A 7,256-nucleotide genomic window follows, 5' to 3' on the forward strand; every position below is an offset into this window, starting at 1 on the left:
TGTATGAGAAAACAGGAATGAGAGGCATAAGGAAGCAATCATGATGAATGAGGGGCCTGGTGTTTCATTGTGTGGATGCGATGATGTAGTTTCAGTTCCTTGATACTTCTTGAGAGGCCTAGGGATCCTTTCCTGAGGAAGGAACTCAGATAAAAACAAGGGACAATTTCTATGTTTATCCAAAAACAACTGTGTACGGGACTGTTAAGTCAGTTTCACTAGCTAGTGGAGGTGGGTGCCACATGTTCCATGAAGGAACCAAAGCCCGGAGTCAGGTCAGGGCTTACCTGAATCACCTACTGAGACGAGGGGAAATGAACTCTCGGAAGAGCCAATGTCATGATGGAGATGTGGACGTACAACCATCTGAAACAACTTATAGCTTTAAGTTTCAAGCTTTAAGAGTAGAAGGGCCAATTTCTACATTTATCCAAAAACAACTGTCTATGGGACTATTAGGTCATTTCACTAGCCACATGTAGCCACTGAGCACCTGAAATGTGGCTGGTCTCAGTGGAGATGTGCAGTAACTATAAAACACACATTATACTTTGAGGCTTGGTATGATGGAAAGAATGTATCTCACTAATAAGTTTTTATATTGATAACATGTTGAAACAGTAATATTTTGGATGTATTAGTTTAAATAAAATACATTATTAAAATCAATTTCACTTGTCTTTTTACATTATTTAATACGGCTTCTAGAAAAGTAAAAATTACATGTATAGCCTGCACTGTAATTCTACTGGATAGTGTCATTTCAGAATCCTGATTTATGTCTATGAAATAGGTTGACACGTTGATGTATGGGATCTTTCTTCAGAGATCACACCTGGATATGACCCCATTGTCCACTTGACATCCTGCAGAGGATGGCATGTTGTCTTTACCACTTCTGTGGCCTTAAGCATCTGCTTTGTACTGTTTCTTGCTTTTCTCAGGCACTTAGAAGATTAAAGATCTTAATAAGATAGACATGTCATTTGAAAAAGGTTGGCCAGATATCCCATCATATCCCCAAGGGTCAAGTCATGAAGAGATGGGGAATCTGCTTGTTAGCATATAGGTGGCAAATATTGGGTATTAATTAAAGTTAATTAATCATTGCATTTGGGTGCAAGTAACAGAAACACTTTTTTTTTTGAGACAGTCTGGCTCTGTCACCCAGGCTGGAGTGCAGTAGCGCCATCTCTGCTCACTGCAACCTCTGCCTCCTGAGTTCAAGTGATTCTCCTTGCCTCAGTCTCCCGAGCAGCTGGGACTACAAGGCATGAGCCACTATGACTGGCTAATTTTTTGTATTTTTAGTAGAAATTGGGTTTTGCCATGTTACCCAGGCTGGTCTTGAACTCCTGAGCTCAAGCACTCAGCCTGCCTCGGCCTCCCAAAATGCTAGGATATAGGTGTGAGCCACTGTGCCCTGCCCAGGAACAAATTCTAACTTAATCACAAGTAGAGAATTAACTGGAAGGATAGTGGGACTCTCACAGACTTGATGAAGAGCTGTACATCTGAGCATCAGGAGGGACAGGACCCAGTCTGTCTACAGGATTTCTATAGCCAGCACCCAAGGCCCTTCTCTCTGGGCACTGCCATGGGACAGCTCAAGGGTGCACCTTCTGCGCTTGACACCCTGCTCATGATTCAAATTATAGAGAGAGATAAACCTGACTTCGCTGAGCTCAGGTCATGAGTCTGCCCACTTCCTAGGCCACTGTGGGTAGGATTCTGTATTGCCAGCTCCACCAAAACAATGGGGACGTAGGTTTCAGCAGTTCCCCAAAGGAAGGGGGTTATGGCAGAAACAATGCTTTAGGTTCACTAAATTGTGTTGTTGCTATTGTTCTTTTCCTCTTGTTGAGCACAGAGGAAACCCTTATTTCCTACCCTCCTTTTCAGTTAGGTTAAAGTCAATGGGATTTGGGTAGAAACAATGTTCTCCATCAAGACTGTTGATGTAAAATCTTGGTAAGTATGGAGGCTACATGTATAAGAAGTCAGGATCCTCAGATGGAAGGAGCCTGGAGCCTAATCACCGCTTAAAGGAGACATGCTACAGATGCCTTGCAACTTACATGAGACTGTGCAGGAATCAAGATATAAAACTTTATTTTTTAAGACTGAGATTTGGGGAGTTGTCTGTTATAACAACCAGCACAATTACTCTGACTAATACAGGGATATTATTTCAGAAGAAAGGGGATGAGGGAAGCTGGGTATACATTCTATCTCTCTGGAAAGAGCAACAATAACCAAAAATATAGAGTCTTATTGTGAAACGATACCAATTTTATTAATACACAATGGGAAATTTAACAGTTTAGGGAGTCAGGTACTCAATCTTTTGATTAATTAATTCTCTTCTGCACTTATGGTATATGAGATGCCAAATTATAGTCACATGGTTACTTGATAATACAAATACACAAAGAACAAAAGTGCTGTTCAGGGACATGAGGACTTGACTGTGTACTCATTGGGCCATGTTTCTTAAAATGAAGTTCACGAGTTCCTCAAACCAGAGGTACACAAAGCCCAGGATAAATATGACACATCTGCCTAGGGTACCAAAAACTTGGGGAATAAAAAGCTAAATAACTGAATTAGTAGTTTAAAAAATTTTTTACACTAAAACATACAGATATATTAATAATTAGGATGCAAAAAATTGCATGGATTTTTTTTTTTAAAGCATGAATCCTCCAAGAAGATTTGGGCTTGAAGTGGGCAGCTTTAGGCTTAGGGTGAGGAGTAGAATAGTGGAGTCAGGAGCACAGGCTTGGAGTTGGACAGACCAGGGTTTTGAGAACAAGACTCTGACGCTTATTAGCTATGTGACCTTTGACACGTCACGTAACTTGTCCAAGCTCTATAACTTCATCAATATGATGAAAATAAACAGGCTTGTTGCAGGAACTCAAGAAGCCAGACCACAAAACTAGTTAGGACAGACACCTGAAGGACACAGTAAAGGTTGGTGGTTAGTGTAGTTGTGATGGTATCTATGCCTCCAGACTCTTCTTGGCTATTAGGGGTGCTTTGGGGAGAAAAGCTGGGAACTCACTATCTTGGTGTATCTCATCTCTACAATGGGAATAGGCCTGCCACAGTCAATGTCCTTTCCTTTCTCCTAAGGCTGGCCACCTTTCTTCTGATTGGTACATTGTGCCTGTGGAAACAGCCTGGGGAAGGGAAAGTATGGCTGAATGTGGCTGGCCCAGGGTTCACTTCTGTATACTCAGATGACTGTGTACAGCTCCATTGTTTCCTGCTTGGAGACCACAGGAAGCCAGCGCATGCCTAGGTTCTTGGGCAACATCTTGCTGTAGCCCATGCAAACTGATTATATAGTGCATATATGTCACGTTTGCTTCCAATTATGACCAATGTGAGGGCTTGACAATATCTGGTGTTTCCTTACATTGGCTAGGATTGTTTATGGCTACTGCCCAACAAATGCTGATTACTATATTGGAAGAAATAAAACTGAAATATATGCGTGTTGTCATCACCTTCTATTCTTTTACATCTAGCTTTTGCTCTATGAGGAGAAGGAAGTAGGAGGACATATGTATGCCTAAATCCCGAAGGCAAAAAACAATCCTTTCAATCACCACAGTGACAAATGCTACAGTGACTCCCTGTCCTGCAGTCTGCTACCCTCAAGTATGGAGGCAGCATGAAGTATTGGAAAGGGTAAGGTCTTTGGAGTTAGGCAGACCTTGTGGCCCAGAGTCATCATTTACTAGTGAGGGAACTAGAATTTGGCACATAGGTAACCCAATTCAACCTCTTTGAACTTCAGTTCCCAATCTGTCTATCTCCCAGGGTTAGTGAGGGAATGAGAAAAAGATTGAAGAGCTCTTGGCCAGGATGAGGTTTATTCAATAAATGTTAGTGTCCTTTCCAAGTAAAAATTGTTTTGGTGCCAGAGAAAGGCTGACATATGAATTGGAGCCAGACAATGCTTTCTGGGATCTTGGAGGATATAGTCCTATTAAAAAGCTGAACTTCAGTTTCGTCTTTTGTATTCTCTTCAGTCATGGAGCATGTGTGAATTTAAGTATGGTCTGCACACTCTATGAGGCAAAAAAGGAAGTCAGTAAGGTGAGTCAGGGTGAAAGCCCAGATTAAAGCAGGAAACATCTCTCTATGCATGTATGTATGTATATATGATGTAATGTATATATGTATCTCCCTGTCTTTTACTCCTTTTCTTTCTCCTTTCTTTTCCATCAAGTCACGTTTTTTGTTCCACCAATTTTATTTTTATTTTTTTGACTATGTTATTTACCCACATAGTTCAAAATTCAAAAGATGTAAACGGGGATTCAGTGCAAAGTCTCCTCGCCCCTCGCCCTTCAGCTGCCAAGGCAACCGATGTTAACCGTTTCTTGCATCTGTTTACTCCCTTTTTATACAAATGAGCACATACTCAACCATGATATGAATTTCACTTTTTCACTTAACAATTTTGGACATTATTCCACATCCATATATGGAAAGCTTCCTTGCTCTTCTTAAATTTATTTTTAATTGCATTATATTTTATTTTGGGTATATACCATGACTTATTTAACCAGTGACCCTACTGATGGACATTCAGGCTAGTTCCATTTTTCTTGCTATTACAAATCGGGCTGCAATAAATAATCTTTTTTTTTTTTTTTTTGAGACTGAGTTTTGCTCTTTCTACCCAGGCTGGAGTGCAATGACGCGATCTCGGCTCACCGCAACCTCTGCCTCCTGGGTTCAGGCAATTCTCCTGCCTCAGCCTCCCGAGTAGCTGGGACTACAGGAGCGCGCCACCATGTCCAGCTAATTTTTGTATTTTTAGTAGAGACGGGGTTTCACCTTGTTGACCAGGATGGTCTCGATCTCTTGACCTCGTGATCCACCCGCCTCGGCCTCCCAAAGTGCTGGGATTATAGATGTGAGCCACCACGCCCAGCCAAATAATCTTGTACGTATCATTTTGCACATAAAGTAAATCTGACAGATGGTGCCAAACTGCCCTTCCTAGAAGTTGTACCAATGCACACGTTGCAAAGTACCAAAGACTTCTTCTGACTTTTCTAAAATGCACATACAAAGGAACTAAAACACACAAACAGGAAGTGTGTTAGTCTGTTGTATCCTGCTCTGTCACCCAGGCTGGAGTGCAGTGGTGTGATCATAGCTCACTGCAGCCTTAAACTCCTGGACTCAAGCGATCTGCCCACCTTGGCCTCCTGAAATGCTGGGATTACAGGTGTGAGCCACTGTGCTGGCTTTGAAAGATAATGTAATTGTATGTTAATATAAATAACACTTTAATTTAAAAAATGACTATTTTCCAAAAAAAAAAAAAAAAAAAGAGTGAGAAGAGTGGCACTGCTTTATATTTTTGCAGATCTAGTTTGATAGACAATAGCTGGATTCTCCTATCTGCTTCTGCATTCAAGCTGTTGCAATTTCATGTCTATAGCCTCTGGAAAGCTCCACTCTATACCTATGAGAGAATGATGGTGAAACAGGCTAATAATGTTCTTAGTATTGTTATTAAAATTGTTTTGACATTGCAAACACTTTGAAAGGGTCCTGAGGACTCTCAGAAGTATCCAATCCACACTTTGAAAACAGTTGGTTAGATCAACTTTATTATATTTTATTCTTCTTATCTCCTATATATTTAATTTTTGCTGATTTTATCAGTTACAGGCTGAGAAAAGCCCATGAAAATGTCATACCTTTTGTTTATTTTTGTTACTTTGAGGTGTTTTGCTTTATGTAATTGTGACTGTATATAATTTGGTACATACATATCCAAGACAGTTATATCATTTATATTTTATTTTTTAGTGGCTTAAAATAGTAATCACTGGTTTCTGTTTTCTCACAAATCTGCAATTTGAGCAGTGCTCAGGAGGTAGGGGGAAGGCTTGTCTCTGCTCTACACAGAATCAGCTGGGGCAGCTCACCTGAGGGTTAGAGGATCCATTCCCAGTGTGAACACTCACATGGCTGGCAGGCTGGTGCTGGCTGTCAGCTGGCAGTGCAGATGGGGCCAAGTGTCGGGGCCTCAGTTTCTCCTTACATGGGTCTCTCCACATGGGCTTCTCCTCGTGGCCCAGGCTTTCTCACAGCAATGTGGCTGGGTTCCCAGGGGGAGCATCAGAAGAGAGAACATGTTAGTCCATTCTGAATTATGCTATTGCTTTGAATTCAATTCTAATATTATAGAGCTAGCACCTGCTATAATCATAGAAAAAATAAAACATAGTTGTATTATTAGTTTCTCTCTTTCTCGTATGTTCTTGGCACAAACAGCCTAATCTTAAATCATGGCCAAGTATACTTGAACAGCTGTAAGAACGACCAGGTTCTTATAGCCTTAGACACAGACCTCCTGGTTAGTAATGCACTCCTCTGGCCAGGCCTTTCTGTCTACTTCTCCTGCACCAGGGAGCGCCAGACCCTGGCATGGTACTTTCGTGCTGCACCATTCAACTGAACACATTTCCTCCTGCCGAAGTCTACTTCTGCTCAACTGTGTTTTTATACTTTTCTGACCCCACCCTGGTAACTAATCATGAATCTAGGTTACTTCCTTTGCTTCATCAGGCTTACTGGTATCAATCGCACAAGGTTTCTAGAATCACATAAGTTTACTAGAAGAGGCCCAGGCTCTTGCCTCTAGTAGTGACATTTCCTGAGCCCAGTGGAACCTTTTCCTGTGTACTGGGCATCTCTGGTACATTTCCTGCCCTCCCTTACCCTCTTGTATACCAGGTATGTCTTCTTCTTACCCTCTTGCTATAAAGCCCACCCTCCAATTTCCAGGAGATGGCAAGTGCCAAGGTTCATGGGCTGTGATTTGGTCTTCCAGGTCCACCTCCAAATTTAATGTTCAAATAGGCTAAAATGTGGATCCATCTTTGTGGATCACAGAGCCGCTGATAAGTTATCTTGTAGAATTCTAGGTGGATATGGTAGCTATATTAGATCTAATGTAAGCCACCAAAGGGGGCATAAAACAGCGTGCTTAGAGTAGTGTCCAGGATTCTTATATCCAACCTTCACCCATACAACAAAATTCTAACGCCCATTATTGATCATGGATCCATTCACACCTAGATCGGAGACCAGGGTGCTAACAAGGACATCTGACTCTCTTCCCACTAGAATGCCCTCAAGAGACTAATTATGCTTACTGGGTACAATAGATAAGAGGCTAAAAGAACCATGCTGAGTACATAGTGCATAGGAAACAC

The 7,256-nt window shown here is 41.5% G+C and overlaps 1 protein-coding gene across 1 annotated transcript in view; it reads right to left on the reverse strand.

Annotated features, from left to right (window-relative positions):
- Nucleotides 1-7,145, reverse strand: part of LOC135273998 (small ribosomal subunit protein eS6-like) — a 75,997-nt gene extending 68,852 nt beyond the window's left edge. The window contains exon 1 of the mRNA XM_064374101.1: nt 5,964-7,145. The gene's annotated coding sequence lies outside the window, so the exon portion shown is untranslated. The remainder of the gene's footprint in view (nt 1-5,963) is intronic.
- Nucleotides 7,146-7,256: the final 111 nt, after the last annotated feature.

The sequence above is a fragment of the Aotus nancymaae genome, unplaced genomic scaffold, assembly GCF_030222135.1.
Source record: "Aotus nancymaae isolate 86718 unplaced genomic scaffold, 86718_ANA_hifiasm-v0.15.2.pri h1tg000010l, whole genome shotgun sequence".
Taxonomy (NCBI): domain Eukaryota; kingdom Metazoa; phylum Chordata; class Mammalia; order Primates; family Aotidae; genus Aotus; species Aotus nancymaae.